Source organism: Gossypium raimondii, chromosome 13 (genome assembly GCF_025698545.1).
Source record: "Gossypium raimondii isolate GPD5lz chromosome 13, ASM2569854v1, whole genome shotgun sequence".
In the NCBI taxonomy this organism is placed as follows: domain Eukaryota; kingdom Viridiplantae; phylum Streptophyta; class Magnoliopsida; order Malvales; family Malvaceae; genus Gossypium; species Gossypium raimondii.
The window spans coordinates 30,034,523-30,050,333 of record NC_068577.1 but is presented as its reverse complement, the minus strand read 5'-3'; the positions used below and the strand labels follow the sequence as shown (position 1 = coordinate 30,050,333).

The 15,811-nt window shown below is 33.3% G+C and overlaps 1 non-coding gene across 1 annotated transcript; it reads right to left on the bottom strand.

Annotated features, from left to right (window-relative positions):
* Positions 1–677: 677 nt before the first annotated feature.
* Positions 678–872, bottom strand: LOC128036487 (U2 spliceosomal RNA). The gene has a single exon (XR_008193282.1). It is a non-coding gene; the product is annotated as a U2 spliceosomal RNA (small nuclear RNA).
* Between the last annotated feature and the right edge of the window lie 14,939 nt (positions 873–15,811).

Here is a 15,811-nt window from a genome sequence, read left to right as displayed (position 1 = left end):
TACGCCATCTGTTATTAACGGTTGGACTCCCCTCAAGAGGAGACCACTCGAGAACCATCACCTCTCCTATACATACCCTCAAAGCACAACATAGAAAGGGTCTCTCTTTTCCTTCCAACAAAGCCTAAAAGGCCAAGTCACCATCCTTCCCTTCGATTCTCCCATCCACTCTCCTACTTTTCCGGCTCTCAATCACAGCATGGATAAACTGACCTTTCTCGTCACCATCCCCTCCTCTTTCTCCAATCTCATATTGATATCCTGTATCGACATATAGCAACATATTCAACATCCCAAAATAATTTCTTTTCGCTGAATTAATACTCCAATGTTTGCATATAACATTAGGGAACTAGTGAAGACTCTTAGGCACAAACTTGTCATAAACACACAAACTTCTATAAAGACTTGAGATTCAAATCGGATGGTATATAAGTTTACAGATATTCCAGTTCGTTATTGAATGTCTTTTATTCTAAAAGTCTATAAAGAATGTGCTGAAGCAGTGGCAAACGATGATTTCACCTTCTCCCACTTGCTCCTCTATTATATTTTCTTCCCAAGCAAAGGCTACGCTTACAAACGCAATACCGTAATTTAACGCCCTTGTTATCTGAATTTTACATTCTGGAACGGAACAGCAGATGATACAACATAGTTTTTATACTTCAAATTGGTTGGGGTGCGCCAGGCCCAAACTATAGTGCAACGCACAGCCGACGCTCTAAAGCCCCAGTAGCAAGCTACTGTGATGAACCGCCCCCTCAAAAAATAAATTTAATATCATGTGGGCCAATGGCCCACGTATCAGATATTAAACTGATAAGAACAGATACTACACTTGATCTTAGCCAAAAGGCCGAGAAAGGTATGCTTTGTATTGTCCAAGCCGGCTTCTTTTATAGCTGCTGCTCGCCTCGTCGCTTTGTATCTTCAGGATGTGGGATTTAGACGATGTATTGTTTGTAAGCTGCTTCTAAAAGCTAATGGCGAACAACTTGGATTATACTGGCAATTTTCATATGGGACAAATCTCTTCCTTCCATTTCTGGTTCGAGCATTTTTAACTTCATAAGGTATATGGTGAAGAAAATAAGAGAATTCAACAGAAGAAAGATGTACATAAGCAAACGGTGGACTTATGAGTTTATATGAAAAGCAAGAACTAAGAGTGACGTTTTTCTTTCAAGTCTCAAGCGTCCAGTTAGTATATGTACATCTATTGCTAACTTCATGTGCTTTTTCTATCGCAGCTCGTTTATAGCGGAAATTTGTAGGCATGATAGCTGGCATGGTTGGTGTGTGATGTTGTGTAACTATGCAGGATGCTGTAGAGGTTGGTGCAGGTGGCTTAGCCACTTTTTAAATGACAAAAAAATTATATTAGATTATAAAAATTGTAAAAAAAAAACAAATTTGGAAAAATATTAAAATTTACTAAAATATTTAAAAAATATAAAAAAATTTACGAAAAAATTGTAAAAATTGTAAAAATTATTTTAAAATGACAATACTGTAGAAAATGGCAAGTCTAGAGATAATCAAGTTAAGCTACTTCGAATGCATTTAAAGCAACAAATTTTGCACCATAGAATGCATGAAAACCCGATAATCTATGTAGCTTAAGTTTCCTATTCGGTCAAAGATCACTCCATGAAGTGCAACGGTGGGATTCTATTCCAAGTTTCAAAGGTAACGAGCACAAATCCACTAAAATAGAATAGGTTCTATATTTTTAAATATTTTTTCATATTTTTATATTTTTTTTGTAATTTCTATTTTTATTATTTTATTAATTTTTTACAGCTTTAGTAATTTCTATCATTTTTGTGGCATTTATAAAATTTTTATAGTTTTCTATTTTTTATATTTGTTTGCACTTTTAAATATTTTATACTAGTTTTCTATCTCGTGCATCACCTTCTATAATTAAATTATATTAAATTAATTTATATTAATATTATTGTTAATTTTAAAATATTTACAAATAATATAAATAAAGAAACAAAATAATTGAAAAATAATATATTAAAAATAATTTCTGTTATTATTATACTTTTGTGCATGTGTCACGGGACTAGAACTTTAGTTTAGCAAACCGCGCGGCCTTAGGCAATTTCTTTGCTTCAAATCTGCCTAAGTCAACTTAACTCTTGAAAATGAGAATTTACAAAGGAAATTCTTTGAGGCACCAAAATAAAACAAAAGCCACTCAAAGACAAATGAACTTGAATAAAATAGAAAAGTCACAAGAAAGTAATGCACACCAAATGTTTGAGTAAATGCTCTCAAATATATTTTTTAACTCAAGAATAAAGTACAATGGGATGAAGTGATTACAAATGAGGGGAAGGTCTTTATTTATAGTTGAGCTCACACTGATCCAACGGTATAAATTGAATTATATCAACGGTTGAGATTAGTGTCTATCTACAAGATGAGAGTCATAAGGGATTTGAACTCTATACAATCTTATCCATTAAGATTTACATTAACCATGGTAACTCAACTTTTATTAGTGTTTCATTGGGCCACCAAGGCTTTAAGTAGATGGGCTTCACCATTCCACGAATCAGGCCAGTTTAACTGAGCAAATGATCCTATTTCATCAATTGACCTCCATGGGACATTCTGTACACGTTCGTCACGGGCTTTGATTCGTGACCCGTAACAATCTCCCCCACCCATTCTCGTGATGTCTTCGTCGTATCCTTGGAATGACACTAATTTGACTTGTAACACTCTATACCCGACCCGATCACTAAGCCCAGGTACGAAATGTCACAATTAAATCGTTATGTAACAAATTTCCAATTGATTTAATTCTCCGCCAAACTCAATGTTACGTTCACATGCAATTTAACCCAACCAATTAATTAACCAAAGCACTTTCATAAATGAACATCGTATTAATTTCTTACTATACCACTACAACAAAATAGGCCTACGACGACACTTTTTTTTACTTAGGACGACGCAAAAAAAGTTAGCATAGGCCATCTTGACGATTCTCTCTACGCTTCCAAAAACGTTGTTGTTAGCACGGTTGGCATAGGTACCGCAACGCTTTGGAAAAAGCATCGGCATAATTCAACATAGGCCAACCTTTATTGAAGGGTTGGCAAAGACCTAGTCAAGGCCAAGCTTTGAAAAAGGATATGAGGAAATAGGCGACCTAAAAAGGGTTGGAATAAAGCATTCATATACTGACTTTTAAAGAGTTGAGATAGACCGCTCTATGCCAACCTTAATAATGTTAGGATAGACTTCATCTACGCCAACACTTTACATAGTTGGCTTAGGTCCCATGTTTTTTACGACTTTTTTCTTGACTTTTGAAAAGCCTATTTTGGTGAAATATGATAAAATTTGTATGTGTTAGGTTTGTACAAGTTTGAGATGATATTAATTGAACAAGTAATTAACATAAACTGATCATATTAATACAAAATTACCACTGAATAATGCACTTATTAGTTTATATACAAAATCCTAATAGAAGCAGTCAACACGTGAGAACATGTTGTCAGCTCGTTGTCCATTATATCACTAGGTAATTACATTCAGTGAATGTGTTGCCAACATGTTGTCAACCTATTCCCCATGACATCAAAAAATTCTGGGACAATTGCATTCATCAGCTGCTATAACATATATATACACACATAATATGCAGTAAGCCTTATCCATCATCATTCGAACTGAGTGCCTCATCATTAGGTCTTCTGGTTTAAAATTCAACTGCATTAACAAGTGCAAAAATAACAATGTAACTTTTCTATTTAAATGAGTTAGATGAGAAACAACATGAACACGTGGAAAGAATATTTCAGTAATAGCCAAAGAACCATAAGTTAAGCTAAATCAAAATTTTCATCAATACATCCATTAATTATTGGTTGAGCAAACAATGAAGATGTCAAATAAGAAACTAACATTCAGTTACAACACAAACCAATAGCCAAATAACAACAATCAATCTATATTAAACCATCAGCAACAATCTAGTTCTATTAGTAAGTATTTCACTTACTTGACGTGTAACGCCCTGATTTATTTAACTTTGTTTCAATGGATTTTGTCATAAATGAGTGTCTACTTCAGTGGTTAAGTGTTTTGATTGTGTGCTTAAGGTCTTGGGTTCAAGTCCCACTTTTACAAAATATGTTATTTTTGGTCTTAGCCTTATCTCTTTTAGGTGGGCTTATGTTATATTCTTGGTAAACTCATATCAGAATAAGCCTGCTGGTTTGAGTGCTAAGGTGTTAGCTTGCCCTGAGGTTTCGTGTTCAAATCCTCGTATGAGCGTGAATGATAATTTTTGTTTCTATTGGCTGATAAGAGGTTCTGTGGGACTGAAGATGATAGTATGTCAAATTCTGGGGGATAAGGTTGTTAGTGGGATAATAGGGGGAGTTAGGATTGGGTGTTAAAATTTTGATTTAATTTTTTATTTAATTTTTTCCCAAAACTCCTCCCATTTCTGACGTTCTGGTTTTTTCCCCTCTGTCAAAATTTACTTTTCTTTTCTTCTTGGTCTTTGTCATATTTTCCTCTCAAATCGCAGTGTTTTGGATTTATGGTCTCTTCGTGCAGCTTGGTAAGTAGAGATAGTAGGGCTCTGCACGAGTTGGGGGTAACTTTTTAAGCTGTTCTAAATCGATTTTGTCCTTTTCGCTAATGTTGTTTTTGGGTTGTTGGCAGCGAATCGTGAGGAACGGAACTCTCCTCCTATGGAATCCTAGTATTGGAATCGTTCCGAAAGTTGGGTAAGCAATGAACACTTGAGTTTCACTATAGTCTATTCCTTTAATTTGGTTTAATTAAGGACTAAAGACTGATTTTGAGGCGTGTAATGTCGATTTTTAGGTTCTGGTGTCTTGGGATTGTTTTCGCATAAAAAATGAATCAGGAGTGTAACAAAAACACAAGAAAATAACGTTCGGTAAAAGCCCATAAACTGGCCTGTCGACGCCACACGAGTGTGTGCTCGACCGTGTAGTCGATCGTGTGTAACACATGGTCGTGTAACGGGTGAGTGTGTGGCCGTGTGGGTCACACGAGCTAGGTCGATTTGGGTGTGTGAGCCACACAGACAAGGCTAATTTGGGCATGTGGGCCCAAATTTTTGAAATTTTCCCTAGGGTCACATACGTTGTTCCGATCAACTGTGGGCCTTTCGTAGGGTCGGTAAGGCAAAACAAACCCTAGTGCATGAGATTTGCTATTCTGATAAACTGATTGAGTTTAGGAAAACTGATATGTATGTTTGACTATTTTGTATAAACATGTATGATATCTATATACAAGCATGCGAGTCATGTTAACTCTGTTATATCTGTATATCAGTATTCTGTATCTGTATATGGGGTGGGATTTTTATATTTGGAAGAAGTGTTCTATGAGGTGACATTTCACCAATATATTGGCAGCTTGGCTGCAAACTATTCTGATAAGTGTCATAAAGACACTATGTGGTGTGTAGGGATGGGTGGGTGTTTCATACCCCACATGGTATATTGGGATGGTTGGAGATGGTGTGTAGAGGATGGGGGTAGGACTTTGCATATCTGTATGTTTTATACCCCACATAAGGACTTATGTTCGCTTCTGTTCTGATATTCTAAGAAATCTGAGTTTATGTGTATGTATGAATTTGTTTAGTTACACACTGAGTTTTTGAAAACTCACATTTGTTTGATTGTTATGTTCAGGTAATCCTTAAATATAGGCGGGTTGGTACGACGGAGGCTCAGTGGTTTTTCTTTGAGAGTTTTGTAATTTTGGGACTCTATGGACTGTTGTTTATAATTTTGGTTTTGGATGCGTTTAGATTTTTAAACTAGGATGTTTGGCAAACTACGGCTTTATGCAAACAAATGTTTTTGAAAATACAAGCTCAATTTTCAACTATAATGGCTTATAAACTTCCGCTGCAAATTTATGCTTTACTTAAAAGGGCAATAAATGATGGTTTCATTAAAGTGAATAATAATAAGTTTTTCCGAAAAGGTGGACTCTTTTAGAAAAATTAATACAAGAAGTTTTAATATGAAAGTTTTGTTTTAAAGCCCTTCTTCGTAACATCTCTAGATTTGGCCATAATGTCTGGGTCAGGTTTGGGGTGTTACATGACGTTCCCTTTGCCATTCATTCGTTGAAGAGAGCCTTATACTCCTTCTCACGAGCATCCATCATAAGTGTTTTTCAACAACCTGTTTCTTCCCTTAGATAAGGTGACTTTCTTTAAAAGAATGCATTCATATTTAAAGCTTCTCACTTTAATTGTCTTGCAACATATTATTATACAATAAAGGGTCTGGTCTATTATTTTTTAGAACATGATTAATACCTTGGGTTGAAAGTCATTTTGCGAACATAGATGCAATATTTAGTTCTACGACAAATCCAAATATGGAGCCAATGATGAAAAGTCTGCCATCAACTTTTAAGCAGTCAAGGTTTTTTTAGAGGTAGGCTGCTCCAACACAATCCAGAATAACATCAACATATGCCATTAATGGTGGAAAATAAAAGTTCACGTCTTTTCAATGTTAAAGAGCTCTAGCAAAGTCGATTTTAAACACAACCCTAAAAGCTTAAAACAAAAAAATAATCACCAAAAATTAAGAAGAAAAAATACTTCAAATGGTTCTTCTAGTTAAGCTTAGATATATAAAATAAAATTATGTATAGATATTCAATGGAAATTGTATTTTAAGAAAAACCTAGATAGATTTTCCAATGGAATTCACAAGTTAAGAATGTAGTACAATCAATAGAACAAAAAATATTTGGTTAAAGGAAGAAGGGAATAATCAAAGCTGTAAAAATGGGAATAAAAAACAAAAAAAAGTTCAAAAAACCCTAAACGGATTAACAGAACAAAAAAAAAGAATTTACCTGATGAAACAAGTACAACCTAGAGAAAAAGGGTGAGAAACAACCCACAAGGAAATGAATAAACCTTGAGAATGATGAAGAACAGAAGAAGACTGAAAAAGGAATGAGGGTTTGATACTTTGATTTAGGTATTTTCATTTGGGAAATGGCGTCGGGGGGTTTGATTTTGGGAGAAGAAATGAAATGAGATTTGATTTGGGGAAAATGGGGGAAACTAAGAGCCAAAAGGGTTTTTTTTGGGGGGGGGATGAAAAATAATAATAAATAATAATATAACTTTAAAATTTATATTATTAAAATAATTTATTCGGTTTATTTGAATTATTCAAGTTATTCGAATTCGAAAATTCAACTCGATTCGAACTAGAAATTCAACAAAAATTCGAATTGATTCAATTAACTCAAATAACTCGATTCGAACAACTCGAAATTCAAACTTTCTTATTTTATTTTTTCGAATCGAATCGAATTTTGCTCACCCCTATTGGTGATTCTGTCATTCTGGAAGGGTATTTTTGAAAATATAAATTAAAGTTTTAATGATTTATTATGATTGAATTTGAAATTTAATCTTTGTGTTTAATTGGATATGGTTTTTTATAATATTATTAATTAATTTACATGATGAACATTGTTAATTAATTTATTAAAGGAGCAAAGAATTGATTTAATAAATAAAACAACCAGCAATCGAATCAAAGAAGCAAAGAATCGATTTAAAACAACAATAATGAATATTAATCAATTTGTTACAAATATTAATCAATTCTAAAACAATCGATTCAAAGAAGTAAAGAATCGATTTAAAATATTTGCCAACGAAAACTAAAAGTTGGGATAGGTTAACATTTTCCCAACTCTTCCTAAAAAGTCGAGATATGATTAAATTTATTAATCTTTTTGGGGATGAATCTTTTCGAGGAAAAAGAGATTGATACATGCACGGATGGGGTGAAATTTATTAAATTTCCTTCACCGAAGTAGTCAATTTTTAAGTTTAGGAAATCAACAGACTTGAGACATCTTTTTGGATGGGATTTAGGCATTTCTAGGTTGAGATGTCTCATGGCGTTCGAAGATCTATCTCTTAGCTTCGAAACACACTTTGAATCACTCGATTTCAAGTTTGGGAGCTCAAGTTATAACCATTTTAGTGAAGACTGCACAAGTAAAATTTCTGGACGAGATTATAACGAAAATTATAAGTTTCGGGCTATTAATTCGAATTTATATCATATTGAGTTCGGGTTTTGGGCTAAATTTTTTTTATATATGAGTCAAATATTGTATTTATCAACTCTTATTTTTTTATTATTCCGAACTTTAATAATTATTAAATAGTTTAAGTTATTTACAAGTTTTATGTCAACAAGAAAGTTTAGTTTAAAACTACTTCTTGTTTAGATTAATTAGAGTTTAGTATACTTAAGAGTTTTATTTAGATTTATTTAGCTAGCCTATATATAGGTCTTTGCATTGTACACAAATCACACAATTGATTATTATTCAACTTTTCTTTTGAGTTAATAAATTCTTTTTGAGTTTTCTTTTCAAGAATTTCTCTTAAGGTTTTTTTTAGAAGAGTTTTAACAATCTTTTCATATTGTGTGATCATCTTCAAACTTTTTCTTGCCAATTTTTCTTTCTTGGAGAGGAAATTAGAGCCGCTTAAAGAGAGTTGTGGATTATTCTTGTTCCCAATGCTTCTCAGGACTTCTACACGCCACGTTCTATATTTTCCATCTATCTTCTTTCTTTTCTTCTTTATTATTCTAATATTTGATCTCATTATTCTATTTTATTCATATTGATTATTTATTTTCATTGTTTTCTTCTTTTTTTTATCTGACTTGGATTCATTTGCGTTTCAAGTTGTTTTAAAATCCAAGTTTCTTTCAGAACATCTAGAGACCTAAATCAAATTCGCAACTTGAACAAACATTACGATCCACTTCCACACTTGTGCCTTATCATTTGGTACGATATTTGGGCATTTTCCGTGTTTATGGTTGATTTTTAAACTGATTTCTATTGTAAAACAACCTATAAGCAGTTTTTACCCATAATTTTTTTCAAAAAAAATATTTTTTAGTGGGTAAACATTTTTCAATTGATCTAAAATTTTACGTATTGATTCTTAGCACCCTTTTAAAATATAAAAAAATATTTTTCACAAAAAAATGATCGAAAAAGTGGAAAAATAGAAAATTACAAAAAAAAAGAAAATTTTAAAAACTATTTCGTGGGTTGAATTTTGTGTCAAAACTTTCCCGATCAAATCTACATTATTTTAGGAGGCTCTGGTTTAAATTTCATGATTTTTGAAAATCGGGAACACCTCAAACAAAGTTTGTCAAGTTGCTTTGCAATTTTTCGAGTTTTCGGGTTTCAAGTATTTTCATGAACTCTTAGCCTTAGGTTTTCATTTATTTTTTCTTTTTATTGTTCCTATACATATTCTAACACTTTATTATTTCTTGTGTTAGTAGGTTAAAACATGTTGCACATTTCTTCCTCCATGCAACACAATTTTTTGGTGTCTAGCCGATTTTGGACTCATGTGCTATTAGGTTTGCTTTGTTAGTTTAATTTTGATACATTCTAATTGATTGATATAGACACTTTTAAATGACTCATAATATTAATTCTTACCTCATTGAGAATTTTATTTTATTTTTGATTGCATTATAGTGAGGTTTGCTTATTTTTTTCGTTTATTGAGTGTTGTGTTTTTTCAAGCTTTCATAATGATTTGCGATACTATGATTGGAAAGTTGCAAAGGAATCAAGAGGTTCAAGTTTCTCAAGATCAGCAATGAGACACTATTCTAAACACGATTAGCAAAAATTTGGAACATTTAACTACCAAAATTGAGAGTCTGAATCGTAATTGGGGAGATAATGTTGATCTGTCTCGTTTTCATGCAAATAATGCTCGACGTGTCTCTCGTGCAAATAATGAGACTTTGGTTAATAATGATGGTGGGCAACCTTTTTTTAGCTTAATTAAAGTTCTCAATTCCACAATTTCATGGACAATATAATCCCAAGGCATATTGTGAGTAGGAAAAAAAATTGAACTTATGTTTCATTACTATAACTGTCGGGAAGAGGAAAAAGTCTCACTAGCGACCCGTGGATTTTTAGATTATGCATTAAGTTGGTGGATTCAACTTATAATTAATCGTCAAAAAAACTACAAAAGGGAAATTGAAACATAGGACGAGTTGAAGCAAATGATGCGAAACCATTACGTTCCTTCTCATTATTACAGAGAGGTCAAAACGAAACTTCGACGCCTTATTCAAGGTAATATATTTGTTGATGAGTACTTTAAGGAAATGGAGATGCTTATGCAAAGAGCAAATGTGCAACAATATTTGATCTCATTATTCTATTTTATTCATATTGATTATTTATTTTTAATTGTTTTCTTTGTTTTTTTATCTGACTTGGATTCATTTGTGTTTTAAGTTGTTTTAAAATCCAAGTTTCTTTTAGAACTTCTAGAGCCTTAAGTCAAATCCACAAATTGAACAAACTTTACGATCTTCTTCTGCATTCATCTGCCTCATTCCGTATCATTCCTCCTCCAAAAAAGTGATCTTGGCAAGAAAAAACTTGAAGATGATTCTCACAATCTAAAAGATTGTTAAAACAGCTTCTAAAGGAAAATCAAGAGCAATTCTTGAAGAATAACTTAAAGAGAATTATTATTAACAAAAATCAATTGTATTTGTATAAGGGTAAACGATCATGCTACTTATAAGCCCCCAAAATAAGTTTTCTTAAGCCTAATAGAATAAATAACATGACAACTCATCAAATAAAAAAAATAAAACAAAATAATTCTAAGTGTGGACTTTTAATGGGAATTCAACTAAAGGAATTAAATGGGCTCCTCGGGCTGAATTCTTACATGATGATCCACCTGTTAAAATAAAATTGGACCTAAAGTTTAAATATTTTACAATTTGGGAAACTTTAATAATTTGGCCTGATATTCAATTAAATTACTTCCAAACTTCAGGATGGGCTTGTAGACATCTTAATGGGCCAGTTTTTTCAAGAACTTGGCTTTGGAATTCATTTGCTTTTGAAATTGGCTCGTTCAAGCTTGTATATAAAATCCAATGCGCCTTGGCTGCAAGATTAGGTTTCTTGGAACAAGATTTCCAAGATTTAAAATCTTAATTTTCTTGATTCTTGAAATTGTCCGAAACAGCAAAATTGGACCAAAATTCGATTTCTTGATTTTCTTAAAAACAAGAAAGTGAATCATGATTTTATTTTTTGGTCGTGTGAGCATCTAGGGTCTTGGTAACGAAGTCTTGGATGGTCTCATTCAATCTTGCTCATATTTGTTTGGCCTTCGACCTCATTATTTGGCCTTGAGAAAATTTAAGCACATTACATTCATGAGTCTGATTTTGGGTCTTGCAACTCATATCATTCCCCTCTTCCTCAAAAAGATTCATCCTCGAGTCTGAAACATCAAAGGGAGATAAGTCAACAATATTAAAAGTAGAACTTACATTGTACTCACCAGGCAAATCTATTTGATAGGCGTTGTCATTGATCCACACCATCGCCCTTAGGGTCCAATTTAGTCCTCATTTTACTTGGAAATCGCTCTTTCCGATGGGCCCTAACCCAATCATCGGGTTCAAGGATAACTTGTTTATGCCATTTGTTAGCTTTGTTGGCATGTGTGTTATTTGTTTTGGCAATCCATTGTTTTGCTTTTTCGTGCATTGATTTCACCAACCTAGCTTTCTTCTCACCACCTAAACTAGAAATATTTTCTATAGGCAATGACACAAGACCAAGTACAATTAGTAGGTTAAAATCATAAACAAGTTCAAATGGTGAATAGCCAGTTGTAGAGTGAATAGATCAATTTTATGCAAATTCAACAAATGGCAAACAGACTTCCCAATTTTTAAGGTTCTTACCCACTATAACTCGTAATAAAGCGCTTAAAACTTGATTTACTACCTCAGTTTGGCCTTCAGTTTAAGGGTGACATGTAGTGGAATATAATAATTTAGTACTAAGCTTACCCCACAATACATTCCAAAAGTGGCTTAGGAACTTTACGTCTCTATCAGAAACAATTGTACAAGGTATCCTATGTAGGCGCATCACCTCTTTAAATAGTAAGTCTGTCACATGTGTAGCATCATCTATTTTGTGACAAGAAATAAAGTGTCATTTTTAAAAATCTGTCAACAACAAAAAATATACTATCTCGACCCTTTTTAGTTTATGCCAAACCAAGAATGAAATCTATTTACCTTAGATTTTGCTTGTTTACAAGCAATGCACTTAGAACATACCTTTTCAACATCATTCTTTATGTGCAACCAATAAAAGTGTTCTTGTAGAATATCTAGTGTTTTGGTGACACCAAAGTATCACATTAAGCCTCCACTATGTTCCTCATGAATTAGTAACTATCTCATGGAGTAATATGGTACACATAACCTGTTTAGGCGAAAAAGAAACCCATCTACAAGATAAAATTTATCAAAGGCACTATTCCCACAATTAGCAAATATATGTGCAAAATCAGCATCATTTGTGTACAAATATTTTATATGCTCAAATCCTAATACTTTAGTATTTAATGTAGTTATCATATAATATCTATGAGATAAGGCATCAGTAACTACATTTTCTTTACCTATTTTGTAGTTAATTACATATGAGAATGCTTCTATAAATTCTACCAATCGGGCATGTCTTTTGCTCAGCTTATTTTTTCCCTTTAGCCATTTAAGGGACTTATGATCTGTATGTATAACGAACTCATTGGGCAGCAAGTAATGTTGCCATACCTAGAGAGCTCGCACCAATGTCAATAACTCTTTATCGTAAGTTGAGTAGTTCAATTGCATCCCATTTTGTTTTTCACTGAAATATGCTATTGGCTTTTTATCTTGCATCAACATGGCACCAATTCCAATACCTGAAGCATCACATTCAAGTTCAAAAGTATTAGAAAAATCAGGTAATTTAAGAACTGGAGCAAAACATAACTTATCATTTAAGGCTTGAAAAACCTTTTCTTGAGCTTCACCCCACTTGAAACCCACTATTTTTTTTATAACCTCAGTTAATGGGGCGGCAATAGTGGAGAAATCCTTCACAAAACGTCTATAAAAACTTGTTAAACCATGGAAAGATCTTACCTCGGTAATCGATTTAGAAGTAGGCCACTCCCTTCTTTCTTTTACTTTATCCTCATCAACATGAATACCTTAAGCACTTACTATAAACCCTAAAAAGATCAGTTTATCACAACAAAAAGTTTATTTATCAAGATTGGCAAATGATTTTTCAATTCTCAAAATGTCCAAAACAGATTTAACATGGAAAACATGAGCATCTAAAGAAATTGAGTAAATTAGAATATCATCAAAATATACTACCACAAATTTACCCAAATAAGGCCTTAAAACATGATTCATTAATCTCATGAAAGTACTAGGTGCATTAGTTAGACCGAAAGGTATAACAAGTCATTCATACAATCCAAACTTAGTTTTAAAGGTTGTTTTTCATTCATCCCCTTAACCCCCTCAAAGAATTCCATCATTTTTATTTGATCTTTATACACGTCGTTGGGATTCAAAGGGGCTAAAGTAAATTTCTTCCCTTTAAAGATAAGGCAATATCAATTTTGTTTTCCATGGTGTATTACATCACGATCAAATTGCTACGGCCTTCCAAGAAGTAAATGTGCGACATGTATGGGGACGACATCGCACCATACCTCATCCTCATAATTGCCAAGTTTAATGTAATCAAGGACTATTTTGCAACTCGTACTTTAAAAGATTCATTAATCCATTGAAGGTGGTATGGCTTAGGGTGTTTTAAGCAAGGTAATTTCAAAGAGTCCACAATATAGCTACTAACAACATTAACACAACTCCCACTATCCATAATAAGCGAACACAATTTACCTTTAATAAAACACCGAAAATGGAAAATATTAGTCCTTTGACTGTTAAGATCATCCCTCATTTGGATGTTGAGGGTGCGATGCACTACTAGGCAATGAGATTTAGCAAAATCCTCCTCCTCATTTGATGGTCCTACGACCTCCTCATTCATTTCACTGGCATAGATCATATTCTCTATAAATTCTGCCATATTTGGATTGTCTGAATCAAAAGTATATTCACCATTTTCTTTGATAATGAGAAATCTTATGCTAAGGCAATCTCTACTATAGTGCCCATGCCCTTTACATTTGAAACACTCTATCTCACGAGTTTTTTTCATGTTTGAACCACCTGAACTGGGTTGCTTAGAAGGTATTTGCATTTTCGTAGGAGTCTCACTCTTCCAATTTGATTTCTTAGTCTCACCACTTGAAGAGAACTTGTTAGCATTAAAAGGTGGTTTCGAATGCTTAAAGTTAGAATTGGAACTGTTACCTTTGTAATATTGTGAAATAGAGAACGAACGAAGACCTTGTTCCTTCAATTATTGTTAAACCTCAATGGCTTTGTGAACTGCCTCCTCTAGATCTATGTAAGTATGCAACCGCAAAGTGTTGGCTATAGGTTTGTTCAAGCCATCAATAAAATGTATCATAGTGGTCTCATCATCCTCTTTCATATTTGCTTGTTGCATGAGCATCTCCCTCTCTTTGAAGTACTCATCAACTGGTCTACTACCTTGAACAAGTCATCGAAGTTTGGTTTTGACCTTCCTACAGTAATGAGAAGGAATAAAGCATTTTCGCATGACTTGTTTCAACTAATCCCATATGGTAATTTCTCTCTCGTAGTTTCATTGACAACTTATTCCAAGTTAAGTCCACCAACTTAACGCATAGTCTGAGAATTCAAGGGTTGCCAATGAGACTCTCTCATCTTCCGAGCATCTATAGTAACGAAACATAAGCTCTATTTTTTATTCCCAGTCACAGTATGCCTCGGGATCATTCTTTCCACGAAATTGAGGGATTGTGAATTTAGGTTTTGCCAAAGAAGGTTGCCCACGGTCATTAGTAACCAAAGGATCATCATCTGCACGAGGGACACGTCTAGCATTATGTCTATGAGCACGAGGCTGTTCAACCTCAACATCATCATTAGCATCCCAATTTTGAGTCCTTTGCTCAGTCCGCAACTAATTCAAGGTATTGCTCATTGTCTGAAATATAACATATCTTTGTCTTTCGATTGGATCTTTATCCTCTAGATTACTTTGCAACCTATCGAACCTTTGTTCGAACTTATCATTGACTTCATTAAGGTCACATTGTAATTTCGTTGCAAAACCAGCAATATTTTTTATGGGAACTAGTGGTGTGTTACTCTGGTCATCACTCCCTTTGCCACTACGAGACATTGCGACAAATTTGGAAAAATAAAAGCACAACACTCAAAAAGAAAAAATTAAACAAATCTGACCGTTATGCACTCAAAAATAAAATAAAATTCTCAATGAGGTAATAACTAATCTTGTGAGTCTTTTAAAAATGTCTAGATCAATCAATCAAAATGTATTAGAATCAAACTAACAAAGCAAACCTAGTAGCACTAAGAATCCAAAACCAACTAGACACCAAAGAACTATGTTGCAAGAAGGAAGGAATGTGCAACATGCTTTAACCTACTAACAGAAGAAACAATAAAGTGTTAGAATACGTAAAGAAACAAAAAAAAAAAGCCAAAACAAAGGAAAACCTAAGGCTAAGAGTCAATGAAAATTGTTGAAACCCAAAAACTTAAAAAATTGCAAAGCAACTTGACAAACTTCGTTAGAGGTGTTCCCGATTTCCAAATATCACAAAAATTAAACTGTAGCCTCCCTAAATAATCTAAATCTGATCTGAAAATTTTTGGCACAAAATTTAACCCACATAATAATTTTTTTATTTTTTATT